Source organism: Scylla paramamosain, unplaced genomic scaffold (genome assembly GCF_035594125.1).
Source record: "Scylla paramamosain isolate STU-SP2022 unplaced genomic scaffold, ASM3559412v1 Contig154, whole genome shotgun sequence".
Lineage (NCBI taxonomy): Eukaryota > Metazoa > Arthropoda > Malacostraca > Decapoda > Portunidae > Scylla > Scylla paramamosain.
Genome location: NW_026973819.1, coordinates 1,108 through 15,520, shown reverse-complemented (window position 1 = coordinate 15,520; position 14,413 = coordinate 1,108). Strand labels below are relative to the sequence as shown.

Sequence of the window (14,413 nt, the reverse complement as noted above, 5' to 3'; positions counted from 1 at the left end):
GCCTGTGTTAAAAAGTGGTGATCCCTGCAGATTACCAAGGCATCCAGTCTCCCAGCAAGTGCCAAGAGGCATTCATTCAATGCTCCGCTGACACCAATTTGCCCAAAGGTATGCATTATATGTGGAAAGTACATTACGTACGGTGTAGAGGTGGTTGTCTAGTGATATAAATGGTAAGGTGGTGGTGCTGGTGATTGTGATGGTACTACACTGTTATTACCGTATGTCAGTATATTGAGGCTTGATATCACTTTTATTAATGTGCCAGTATGTTTCATTACCTATCTTATGAAATAACACTAGCTCTTGATATATTCTTTTCTACAAACCTTTAACAATAATTGAAACGTTTTTTTTTTGAAATTGAATTCAATGCCTTTTCTTATTGATGAAAATAGGAAATAATTATGGCTACCACTGGCTAGATTTCACGGCACCATACCTTGCCTTGAGGTTTAGGTAGCATGGTTAGAGTTAGGATTTGATATGGTTGGGTGTAGTTAGGTTAGTTTTGGGTATGGTTAGGGTTACAGCAAGTACAGTTGAGGTTAGTTTGGGTGTAGTTAGGTTTGGATGTGGTTAAGTTAGTTTTCTAGGTATGTAGTTAAGATTACAGCAGGTATGGTTAGGTTAGTTTTGGTGTGGTCAAGGGGTGGGGATTTTGGAGCGGTATGGTTGGGTTACAGCAGGTATGGTTAGGTTAGTTTTGGTGTTGTTAAGTTAGTTTAGGTAATGGTTAGAACCTTGGACAAAAAATGAGGAACATCACTGAACCAAAAGATTTTTTTATTTATTTATTTATTTATTTATTTTATTTATTTATTTATTTATTTAATTTTCTTTTAATATTTCAATGAAAATTAGCAGTATTACTTATATCTGTCAACTTTCCAAGAGGGTTAGAGAATGCCTCAAGCCATTTGTAAGATAAGATTACACGTAAATTGCTTGGTTTAAGAGAAACTGGCATGTTAGTAAAATGAATCTTTACTGTCATGTGAATGAATATTTATAAAATGCAAAAAGTTTAAATCTCCAAGAACAACCTGTGTTTTACAGTAATGTGGGTAGCCCACATGGGACCCATAAATGTAGCCCACAAAACACCCACATGCCTCCCATTATCCAATGTTGGCTGGGTATATATATATATATATATATATATATATATATATATATATATATATATACGAGGTGTGTCATTAAAGATTCCAGGACTGGTGCCACACAAGTTTTATTTCACATCCAGGCTACAAACTATGGGTTATCTCCTTCGAAGTAATCCCCCTGGCACCGCATGCACTTGTCCATCCTTCTCTGCCAGGCTTGCATGCACACCTGCTGGAAGGATTCTTGCGGGGATGCTCCTCAGCTCCGTGCGTCACGGCCTTTTTGATGTCGTCCCGCATCATCAAAACGAGGGTCCCCTTCATGACCTCCTTGAGAGCTTGGGGAAGAGGAAGAAGTCGCACGGAGCGAGGTCAGGGTGAGTAGGGCGGTTGCTCCAGCACGGCGATGTTCTTCTTGGCCAAGAACTCTCTGATGCTCAGGGCATTGTGAGCAGGCGCATTGTCGTGGTGAAGCAGCCACGAGATTGCCCTGCCACAACTCCCGCCTCTTCTCGCGCTACTTGCACGAAGCAGACAGCCGCAGTACTTCTTTGTACACATGTTGGTTGACTGTCTCTGGCCCTGTGGCAAGAACTCGCAGTGGACGATGCCCCTCACATCGAAGAAAGCGATCAACATGACCTTGAAGCTGGACCTGGACTGCCTTGCTTTCTTCGGCCGTGGCGACGCCGGACTCTCTTCCATTGAGAGGCTCTGGCGTTTGGTCTCCGGAGGTCGGTACTCAAATACCCAGGACTCATCGCCGGTGATGACTCTCCTGAAGCAAGTCTGGTTCAGTTTCCAGACGCTCGAGGATGTCCTGACACACCTGCATGCAGTCGTCCCTTCTGGTCATGCGTTCAGGAGTCTCGGCACCATCTTCTTGCACAGACTTTCCGCATGCCCAGATCTTCAGTGATAATCTTCCACACGCTGTTGTGGATTTCATGCCAAGCTCATCTGCGATCTTTTCGAACAGATCAACCGACGATCGTCACGCACCATCTGCTTGACACGCTCAACATTGGCCTCATTCCTGCTCGTTGAGGGTCTTCCACCTCCTGGGGTCATCTTCCACGTCCTCCCGGCCCTCTGCTTGAACCTCTTGCACCACTCAAAAACACGTGAGCGTGACATTGTCTCTCATCCCCGTACACTTTTTGCAGCACCCACATACCCAGAATGCTTCTGACGGCGTTTTTCCCCAACTGCACCAAAACACTTCAAGTTTGTTCGCTGTTCAGCGCTCATTGTTAAACTGACCTGCAACCAGAGGACATGATTTTAAAAGCACGTAAGAAAAAGATTAGTGACTGTAGAGGGGGTTGGGAGCGCAGTTGTATATACTCCAGAAGGATTACTTGCTGAAGGGGAAAATATGGTGGTTTGTGGCTTGGGTTTGAAATTCATCTTTTAGGACACCAGTCCTGGAGACTTTAATGACACACCTCGTATATATATATATATATATATATATATATATATATATATATGAGGAGGCAGTAGACATCTGCCTAAATGATAATTACTACCAGTGAGGTCTAAAGCACTGTTCAGGGGTGCTGTGAACTTATCATTAAACCCAGCTGTACACAGGCACTCGCTGAACGTTTTCCCTTTGTGTCTCACAACACAAGGGGGCAGTCATAACCTGCCCTCTAAAGACAACTCTCTTCCTCCACACAAAACTACAAGCACCTAATAACACACACACCCTTCACTCAAAAATTTTAAAATCATCAGTTGGCGACTCCTACACCAGCCTCGTAGTCCCCATCTGGGGAGGGGACCATAAATGTCCCCAAGGTCAGACTGCCTTTCTGTCAAAGACCCTAAGTGTCTTGACACCCCCCTCAACTTTTTCTTCATTAACTTCTGCAACATTCGCAGTCAAAAGATCTAATTTTTCAACGTCTGGCCAGAACCACCACCTCTCCCTCTTCTAAACCTCATCTTCTTTTCCTCACTGAAACTCAGGTGTCTGAGAGCAACTGACAGTAGCTCCTTTTCTGTTCCCTCTTGCTTTCTCTATCCTCATTTTCCAGTCCAAAGCTGGATGCTGCGTTTATGTGCGCAATGAATTTAACCTGCTCTCGTGCCCACGCTCTTGAATCTTCTGAGGTTTTCTCCACCATCTTTAGCTACTTGACTACAGAGTCACTCTCATACTAAATTTATCTGTGCTGTATACCTTCTCTCAACCTAACTCCACTCTGATTATAAGAAATTCTTTAACTACTTAACTTCCAAAGTGGAGACACATTCTGACCTCTCTTCCCTTTTGCAGAGATCTCCATTCTTGGAGACTTCAATGTTCACCACCAGCTTTGGCTTTCCTCTCCTTCCACTGACCATCCTGGTGAACTAGCCTACAACTTTGCTATCCTCCATGACCTAGAGCAATTGGTGCAACACCCACCTACTCGTATTCCTGACTGTCTTGGAGATACACCCAACATTCTTGACCTTTTCCCCACCAGCCTCAGCCCCAGCCCCAGCCTTTTCATCCCAGCCTCTCCCAGTGCATCCCTAGCCTCTCCCCAGTCCATCCCAGCCTCTCTCAGTGCATTCCAGCCTCTCCCAGTCCATCCCAGCCTCTCCCAGTCCCATCCCAGCCTCTCTCAGTGCATTCCAGCCTCTCCCAGTCCATCCCAGCCTCTCCCAAGTCCATCCCAGCCTCTCTCAGTGCATTCCAGCCTCTCCCAGTCCATCCCAGCCTCTCCCAGTCCATCCCAGCCTCTCCCAGTGCATCCTAGACTCTCCCAGTCCATCCCAGCCTCTCCCCCAGTCCATCCCAGCCTCTCCCAGTGCATTTCAGCCTCTCCCAGTCCATCCCAGCCTCTCTCAGTGCATTCCAGCCTCTCCCAGTCCATCCCAGCCTCTCCCAGTGCATCCTAGCTTCTCCCAGTCCATCCCAGCCTCCTCTCAGTGCATTCCAGCCTCTCCCCAGTCCATCCCAGCCTCTCCCCAGTGATAATAAAGCAATTTGGATTTAGGAAAGGGAGATTGTGTGTTACAAACTTACTGAGTTACACTTAGATCTATAGAAAACTGTTGTTATCAAATGGCATATAACATTTTATGTTATATGCCATAATTTAATTATGGCATATAACAGATTATTATTACAGATGCCATTTCTTAAAGAAATGGCATCTGTTTTTTTTTTTTTTTTTTTTTTATTATTCTCTTTCTCTCTCTCCCTCCCTAAGGCAGTGCTCCTCCTTACAAAAGGAAAAAATAAATAATTAAATAAGATAATTAATTTACAAATCAAGGGGCTGGATTTGTGTCTGTGGAGGCCTGTGAGCAGCCTGAGTGTGGAGGCCATCTTACCTGAAATATTTATATTAATATTTTTGTATCTGTATTCCATGCAGTTTTTTAATACATATAATATATTATAGTGAAAGGAACTATATTTATTTAGTGTAAATGAAACAAGTGGTTATTTTGATAGTAATAAAAAAATATTTAGTTCATAGAAAACTAGTGTTTGATTAATTTAAGTTTCTTTCACTTACAGAATATTTATGTGGGAGACTCCTCAGATTGTGGAGGACCCCAGATTGTGGAGGCTCCTGGGCAGCTGGTCTTTTGTGGACTCCTAAATCTGGCACTGAACAAAATCTCTCTCTCTCTCTCTCTCTCTCTCTCTCTCTCTCTCTCTCTCTCTCTCTCTCTCTCTCTCTCTCTCTCTCTCTCTCTCTCTCTCTCTCTCTCTCTCTCTCTCTCTCTCTCTCTCTCTCTCTCTCTCTCTCTCTCTCTCTCTCTCTCTCTCTCTCTCTCTCTCTCCTCAACTCTCAACCACTGGATGGTATATCAGTTCACACAGCAAGAAGCCAAGGACCCACCGAGGCTGTCACTTGGAAGAGGTCATTGTTGTTGCATCCAGCATCCCAGCCTGACTGCCTAGGACAGGTCCCGCAGGTTGCTGAATGGCAGAGGTTGCAGGCTGCTCCACAGCAAGATGCTGAGACCAGTGTGGCAGAGTATGATGTGTACACAATGAGGGACACACTGTAGCCAACCCAGTAGATTACCACGGTGCTGCAGTGCTGATTGGGTAGGTGTTGGAGCCTGCAGAGGGAAGAGGAGGAGGGAAAGATGCCATGAAAAGGCAATTTTAAGACATGGAGGATGATGCAAAGGCAATTTAAAATCTTTGAAAGTAACACATCTTTTTAAATTTAAAATGTAGAAAAGACCATTTTAAAATGTTTCAGAGATGTGAAAATGCCAATTTAAGAGTTTTTCTCATCATTTCTAAAAGATTTAGTATCTCATATCTTACTAAGAAAACTGTTGATATCATCATATAGAAGAGAACTACTGATAAAATTAAATACATTACTTGATATCCATATCAGTCATATTAACACCACTTGCTTATATTGCTCATGCCAGAACTAATTCAAGTTAATATCAGCTCAATTATGAAAATACACCAGGTATCATGTAAAGTTTCCCAGTTTTAAAATCTATCCTATTTATAACTTTGTCTTTCTGTATTCCCATCTTATCAAACATTAAACACCACTACCCTTGCATTCAACTTAGTCTCATTACCCCAACAGGTCCTCACCCTGCTGTAGGAGGGCTGGCAACATGTACCAGCCGTCTTCACCAAACACTAAATGCTCCAACACTTGAACTGACAGTAGTCTTACACCTCAACCAGGTCCTCACCTTGTTGTAGGAGAGCTGACAACATGTACCAGCCAGCAGCAACTCCCATGCTAACAGGCTTCTCCCCGTGGGTATGTAGCACCTCTGGAGTCGCTCGATGAAGAAGAGGATGCTGGCGAGGCCCCTGTACGTGTTAGCCGGGATGCGCCGGTACAGAGCTGTGTCCGTTGGGGTTGTGTAGGCAAGCATCTTCTTGGCAAGGTCCTCGTAGGTGGCCGCAAACAGTTTACGGCTGTGGGATGAGAACTTTGTCTTGTGAATGTGACGTTGGGGTGAGTGTTAATCTGATTTTGTGTTACTATGTTCTGTGGGGAGTGGGATTGTTAATGTGATTTTTTGTTAACTGAATGCTGTGTCTGACCTCCTGAGGTGTAGTATGAGTGGGCCACAAGATTGTCCCTTTCCACTAGGGGCTGACAGATGATATTAAGAGTGTGAATGTGTGTGTGGTGCCTTGTTTGGGCCATTTTGTGTGTGATTGCCAGCCTGATGTATAGACAGCTAAATCGTTAATAATAATGAAGTTAAGAGTGTGAATGTGTGGTGATTTGTCTGCGGTGTCTTGGGGAGGATTGTTGGCCTGGTATATAGATAAATAGATTAGAATTTGGATTAACAGTGTCAATGTTGTATGTGAGTGTATAGTGTAGTGTCTGGGCCACCCTGTATAGGACTGCCAGCCTGGCATATAGATAGATCAATCTAATTATTTGACATTTCATATTCTGAACATTTTGCTGATCCAATTAATCTGTTAAGGGAGCACTTTGTTCAACATCTTTAAAATATTATTTGATCATCACCTGTATCTCTCACCTGATGATATAGATAGGCTAGATTGTAGGTAACAACTTTCAACCTCTCCTCAGTGATGGACAATTCAGAGACAGTGAGGTCCAGCTTCCCCTGACTGCAGAGCTCCTACCGTGCCCGTCCACTCGTTGCTTGAGTTGTCCTTCAGTTTCCCGTAAGGCATAACCTTCCAGTACATTGAAACTTGACTCTGTACAAGAGAGAGAAGTGGGAGAAAAAAATAGTGTTGTGTATTGAGGGAAAGAAAATTTCTGTCTTGTCTTCTCTATTTAGGGAAAAGAAAAAGGAAAAGGGCAAGTAGTGTCATATGCATGGAGGAAAAGGAAAATTATTCTCATATGCACTGAGCAAAAAGGAAAAGTACTGTGATATGTACTAAGGGAAAGGCTGGGTGTACTGAAGGGAAGGAAAAATACTGTTGTCGTATTTATTGAGGAAAAAGAAAGAAATACTGTCGTATGTACATTTTTTAATTGCTAGAAAGAAAAAGTGAAATATACATTTATATGTATAGTTTATTTTTCATATCAGTCACAAGTATGGATGTTTGTTTCCTCTCTTTTTTTCACATGTACAGCTACCCTCCTCAAATAGCATGTATTTTCAAAATTTCAAGCTGCTGTGATGATGAAAAAAGCCTGAAAGAAAAATGACAAGGAACAAAAAGTAATGAGAAGATAAGTTTTGTGGCAACTATTCATTAGGTGTCACTTTTTCACTCACTCCACTTAGACCGGTACAGTTGAACGCAAAATGTAGAAAACTTACGAGAAATTGTGTGCATCCCTTAGTGCAGTGACAATATCCCCCACAAAACCAGTGATATTTCTTTGACTGGAGGTTAGTTCAATAATTTTTTGAAGGCTGGGATTAATTTTAATGAGGGGATATGAGAGGGTGGAAGTGACTGGAGTATAGGTTAATAATTCTACCAACTGGAAAGGATTTTGAGGGTCAGAGGAGAGTGATTGGATATTAGCTTGATAATCGTGCTTGGTGAGATTAATTTTTTAGTGAGAGACTAGATGGTGGGGAGGATGATATTTAGAGGTTAGTTTGGTAATTTTGCCAGTTGGTATTAATTTTTAGTGAGGGATGAGGGTGTCAGAAGAATGTGACTGGAGGTTAGTTTAATAATTCTGAGGGTGGGAGGAAAGTAATAGGGGGTTAGTTTAATTTTGGTGATGGATGAGAGTGTGAGGTGGAAAGTGTAGCTGACCACATAATTTATCAAATAGTACAAGCATGTACACATTCTTAATAATGTTCCATGTTAAGATATACTAAACATGAAGTTACTCCACAATATATGATGGTGTAAATTACGAATGGTTAAAGTCGAGACTTGTTTGATGATGGCCTGTTTGCTTGCTCCCCTTGGACGTGCGAGCGAGTGCAGCAGCGTTCGACCGTTTCTCTAGGGGCAAGCGACACCTCCTGGTGGGGGACTTCAAATCTGCTGTCGCTGCCTTCGAGAGTGTGTCTGTTGCTTAGGTGTGGTATGTGTGCTGCATGTTACCTAGTTGTGTTGTTTTCTGTGTTGTTAATTGTTTCATATCATAGTGAAAGTAAACACCAGGTTTAACTTTGACACTCCTTACCACTCCAGAGAGGCAACAGAGTCCCTGGTGGAGCTGTGTGGGGAGCAGGCGCCCGAGTGTGGTGACGCGTACTGCCGCTGTGGCCGTGCATTGCTGGAGCTGGCACGCAAGGAGGCAGGGGTGCTGGGGCCAGATCTGGATGGTGCCAGTAGTCGTGTGTATTGCTTCTTGGTTATTGTGTTAACGTGCTGGAGTGTGCACAGCCGGGAGTGTTTGGGGAATGAAAATAAAAGGAGTTATGGATGTTTTAAAAATGCATCTTTTTGAGAGCTGAGTATACTAAGAAAGTTGCTGTGTTTGCGGGATGAGTAAACAATGAAGAAATGTTTTGAGGGAACTGGGTGTGCAGAGGCACGAGTGTTTGGAGAATGAGAATACAGGAAGACAGGGAGTGATTTAGGAATAAGTTAATACAAGAAAGGAGTGTTTGAGTGACAATATATAAGGAAGAGGTGTTTTGAAAATGAGAGTACAAGGAATGAGCCATTTTGGGAGTTAATATACAAGGAAGCAGAGTATTTAAGGGACAAGTATACAAGATTATTTTCCTGTCATATGTCATTATACAATGTTTTTCTTTTGTTATATACATCATTCCCTTTCACTTTTTCATATCTTGTGTTCTCGTCATTCTGATGTAATGTTACAGATAGAGAATGTTTGGTGTCAAATTTTTCACTAATTTCATATGTGTATAAACTTTCATTTCATTGACTTTTTTTTACTATTACTACTATATTTGCTTGCTTTTTAAACAAGTCTTTTCTTTCAGAGGGAGGGAAGCACAGGGGAAGAGGAGGACGAGGAGGAAGAGAGTTAAGAGTCACAAGAGGAGGAGGAAGGTGGAAAAGAAAGAGGAGAGGAGAGGAGGAGGAGGAGGAGGAGGAAGATGGAGAAGGAAAGGAGAAAGATAAGAAGGAAGGAAATGCCGCAGAAGGAGAAGGTGAGTTGTTAATAAGGTTTTGTGTGACAAGTTTTCTGAAAATTTTATTTGTTTACATGAAGTTTGTTTTGTATATATTACTCTTAATATACTACTTCTCCCACCACATGCAATTTGTCTGTCTAAGCTGTTGTGGTTCTTTCATTTCTTGTTCCCTTTCCTGAATATACCATTTCCTTAGTTTCATATCTAGTACCCTCCAATAAAATTTCTTAAGCTTCTCGGTCTCTGTACTTCTCTCGTTTTTTTTGCTTGGCTTCATTCCTCAGATCCTTCTCTTTTTCCCTTTCTTCCAAGTTCATATCTTTTTTTTACCCAAATATTCTTGTATTCTGGAATTTTACAGCCAGCTTCCCAGTTCTCACTAGGATCTCCTTTACTGTAACTTGGGATCTCATTCCTCACTTTTTAATGGTCTTTTACCTCCTTCACTATATTTTCCAATTCCTATATGCTTCTTCCACTTCTCATTCCCAGTCCCTGTTCTTCACCTTGGACCATTGTAATAATTCTTCTCCTTTACCAACTCCTCTCTCTCTCTCTCTCTCTCTCTCTCTCTCTCTCTCTCTCTCTCTCTCTCTCTCTCTCTCTCTCTCTCTCTCTCTCTCTCTCTCTCTCTCTCTCTCTCTCTCTCTCTCTCTCTCTCTCTCTCTCTCTTATTCCCTTTTCTCTCCTTTCTTCCTTCCCTCCTATCTTTGTTTCTCCCTCCTCCTCCTCCTCTCTCATTCTACCTAACAAGAAATAATGGGATTCAAGATTATACCCAAACGTTTTAAATCCCACAAGGCCAAACATTTTTCTTTTTTTAATCGTATAGTAAATATATGGAGTAAACTTCCTGCAGAAATTGTGAACAATATTGAAATTTGTGAAAGCAATATTTATTGAATCAGTTCATCCTAAACATTTGCACTTTGTTTTTCCACAGAGCAATAAGAAATTAGAATTGACAGAGAAAGCCAGACAAGGGACTGCATTTGAAGAAGCACAAGAACCAAGAAATTACATCATTCAATGAAATGACAACATAATCTAAAGTAAGAATTTACATAGCTTTCATTTTGGTTTACATTCTGAAAGGTAACAGTAACATGGATATGTTTCTTATATTGAAATCTTTCTCTGATTGCATACAAATGGTACCAATCTAACAAATAATAATGTAATACTTAGAAGCTGGGAATTCAAATCACTGGTAGATAAAATGAACCACCATTCTAGAGTGTACATAACTAAGGAATTAATATACTGGTTAACTGTCACACCAGCATGAACAGAATAACAACAATTGTTGAGTAGAGTCTGTAGGAGGGCAGGGAAGGAGGCATGTAGTCAGTTTTAGAGAGCAGTTATTATGAAATCAGCTGTAGAATATTCTTCCTAAGATGCAATACTACTGGAGTCTGTCAGCTTGAAGACAGTTTATTAAAGAAGGGAAGTTCATGAGATATAAAGCCTTTGATTATTCACCATTTCCAAAGTAACATTTATTTATTGGTGTGTTGCTTCCTGTAAATAGTAAAGCCTTTTGACAGCACTGTATCTCTCACACCACGCTGTAACTGTTGAGAGAACCCTAACCCTTAGAGAGAGGAGGAGGAATCCTTGGTTTATGTTCAGTAAAGTCTGTATTCTTGTCATGGCAATGTAGAATGGAGGCGTCATTGGTTTATGTCTGAGTAAAGCCCTGTATTCTTGTCATGGCAATGTAGAATGGGAGGCGTCCTTGGTTTATGTTCAGTAAAGCCCCGTGATTCTTGTCATGGCAATGTAGAATGGAGGTAGCCCTTGGTTTATGTTCAGTAAAGCTCCTGTGATTCTTGTCATGGCAATGTAGAATGGAGACGTCATTGGTCCCACCACTGTTCTAATGTAATCTAATGTAATCTAATGGAATCATGAAGGTGTAAAAATGCAGGATATGGACATCATCAGCTTTTTGTCATTATGGTATGGGGGGAAAGATTTGTTAATCACTTTGGTCTTTAGTTGATGCTTCTGCAGAGGCTTTCCTGTTTAAACTTGGCATAATATATATAAAATGATGTGGCATGTTAAACAAGTTAACTTACTGCCTCTCTTTGTGTCTTTCACAGATAGAAATCAAAAACGTCACAAGACAGAAATAAGGTGAGCTGCATGCACTTATCATCAGAGTATAAAGTCACTCTTCAGAGGAAAAAGACAAGGATGGCATGTCTTCATGTGAGAACTCGGTAGTTGGAAATGTGAGCTACCATCCACATGAATATATATTTGTATATCAAACTGACATTCTCCTTGGAGGGAGGCTTTCCAAAGTGCGCACACACACACACACACACACACACACACACACACACACACACACACACACACACACACACACACACACACACACACACACACATCTCTGCATCAGGACTCAAACAGCCAGACTGATAAACAATTACTTCACCCAAGATGATCAGCTGATAGGATTAGCTGTGTGGATGAGCCTCCTGTGGTGACTAGGAGTACAAAAGCCAGCAGCTACCTTTGGGAGCTGCCAGTCATCATGGTCCTGGTGTCTGAGGTGCTGCTTTTGCATTTTCCCAGTCATGGGATGAGGCTGTTACATCACATTTATTCATTCACAGTTGCTCTTAGTTATCTCTGTTACAAGTTAAAATTTTTCCTGGCTCCACAGACATTTCTTATGCATCTAACCCTCTCTCCATTGCCCCTTCTATTTCCCTTAGTCTTATACCCACTTCTTACATTACGTCTAATTACTTCCATTGGTCATTCTTGTCTGGCCTCCCTGTTGCATCAATTTTTCACCTCCAGGTACAGATACCAAGGGGAAATTCGCTGGGTCAAGTGGCTACACTGACATCTGAGGTTAGCAGGTTGTGAGAGTGAGTGCAGCAGTTCTCTCAGGCTCAGGCTAGACTGTGAGAGGGATAAGTATAACAAACTGCTGGGAGAATCTCTTGCTCATGAAAAGTTGTCTGAAGATGTCATAACTTTGAACCAAAAGGTAAGAAAGTTTATATTCCTCTAATAATAAAGCAACACTAATTTTTCCTCACTGTTGCTTACTTTTTTGAATTAATAACAAAATAAAAACATTGTTATTGGATTTGTTTATTGAGGCTGTATTTTAAGAAAAGTTGAGAGAAACAAACTTATTGTTTTATCAGGAGGAAACAACAGGATTGGGAGGAACTGAGCTTTGAATAGAAGCTGCAACAACTGCAGGAGGCTCACAGGGTCCTGGAGAGCAGGTTAACTTGCAGCATGAAGGAGGTGGCTGAGCTAAGTGACAGTGGGAAGTAGCAGCTTAAGCATGCTGGGGTGCATGAGGAGACAGAGTCCATCGGTGTATGCATGTTTTTTGCTCATTTGAATCATCTGTGTAAAAGTGAAGTGGAGGAAGTGTTTACTGTTTACTGTATGCCATTTCCTTGGTCTTTTAATGAAGAATTTTATCCTTCTTTCAGGGTGACTACATCACCATCTACCAGTTGCAGCGAGGAGTGATGAAGCAACAAGCTCTGAGAACGCGGAAGTTAGACCTTGCCAGCTCTCCATCATGAATGAGAGGAAATGAAGCAAAACCACTCTGCAGGTTAGTGCTCTCTTTTGCATCTCACACACTTCTTATTCATGTCATGGCAGATTAGTGATTTCTGCTGCATCTCACACACTTCTTATTCAATTGCTGGCAGGTTAGTGATCTCTGCTGCATCTCACACACTTCTTATTCAATTGCTGGCAGGTTAGGTGATCTCTGCTGCATCTCAAAACGGTTCTTATTCAGGGTAAGTTGGACCAAAGTACTAAGCCTTCATATCATTACCTTGCTCTGTGATGGAGGCTACACCATCTGGCATCTAGCTGGGAGATTTAATGTTGCAGTAAAGCTTCCATATGAGTTCATGTAGAGCAAAATGTTTTCAAATGCCAGGGAAGTAGTGTAATGTAACCTTCCAGAGAAATCTCATCCCTCATTTATTAGTTAACAGGAGTGTTTAATGTACTTAATGTGATTAGCCAGGATCAAGGGTCAACTTTCACTGACCATTTACTCTCAGGTGATGTATCTGTCCTCCAGTGAGTCACCAGAGACACATAAGGTGTTGTAAGTGAAATTTCATCTATTAGATTTATTCAAAATGTGAATTAACACAGTTGTTTCCTGCAGGATTTGATATCAAAGCTGGTGCAGGAAAAGGAAGCAGATCATGACCTTCAGCAGCTCGAGAAGATAAGCAGCGTCCTTAAGAGTCCAGTTGCTATCTTTAGCAGTGTTGGTGAGTAGTAAAAACTGAGCCATCTTATGAAGTGCAACGAAACATTATTATTATCTTCATAATTTTCTTGAAATAAACAGATTTCTGTGGCATGTTGCTCATTAGCACTTTAATATCAGATAACACCAGTTATTTATGTAATGATGTAATGTACTAAGTAGATGAAATACAAGTGGCATCTGCTAACACTCTTGATGTGGAACAGGAACCAGTGAGTCTGAGACACCCACCACCAGTGGAAAGGTAGGCTGACGAGCGCCTCAAGCACTCTGAAAAAGGTGGAGCAACAACAAGAAACAGAAAATTGCATCCATCATTCTTTGCCTGAGGAGGGAATTGATGCTCTGTTGACCCTTCACACTGATGTCCCTCATGAGGAGGGGAGAATATGAATCCTACAGAACTTGCCCATAGGAAGACCAGGGGGGGGTAAAACTGTTACTGCTGCCACACTGCCACCACTTCCACTGACACCAAAAGCCTCCCAACTGTGCAGAGAGAATCCTGGACCTCCGCAATGAAATGGAGTCCACCAGTCACCTGGAGCACTTTAGCCTCCAAAAGTTCCATCCGTGTCCATTGTGTTTGGGTAAACTTATCACTCGTATAAGGGGACAAGTATCAGTGTATGGTTACTATATACTCATATTTGTACTTAAAGATGTCATGTTTCACATCATTCTCTCTCTCTCTCTCTCTCTCTCTCTCTCTCTCTCTCTCTCTCTCTCTCTCTCTCTCTCTCTCTCTCTCTCTCTCTCTCTCTCTCTCTCTCTCTCTCTCTCTCTCTCTCTCTCTCTCTCTCTCTCTCTCTCTCTCTCTCTCTCTCTCTCTCTTTCTTTCTTTCTTTCTTTCTTTCTTTCTTTCTTTCTTCTTTCTTGTTGCATATGTTACTGCTTTACATTCCTCCCCACAGTATTTTTTTCATTCTACTTTATGACTGCAGTAGTTTTATCATCCCAGTGTATGCTGTATCCACTCTGA

General features: G+C 41.8%; 1 long non-coding RNA gene across 1 annotated transcript; it reads left to right on the top strand.

Annotated features, from left to right (window-relative positions):
- Window positions 1-12,694: 12,694 nt before the first annotated feature.
- Window positions 12,695-13,849, top strand: LOC135099602 (uncharacterized). The gene is made up of 3 exons (XR_010268168.1): window positions 12,695-12,747; window positions 13,324-13,432; window positions 13,638-13,849. It is a non-coding gene; the product is annotated as an uncharacterized LOC135099602 (long non-coding RNA).
- The last annotated feature ends 564 nt before the right edge of the window (window positions 13,850-14,413 follow it).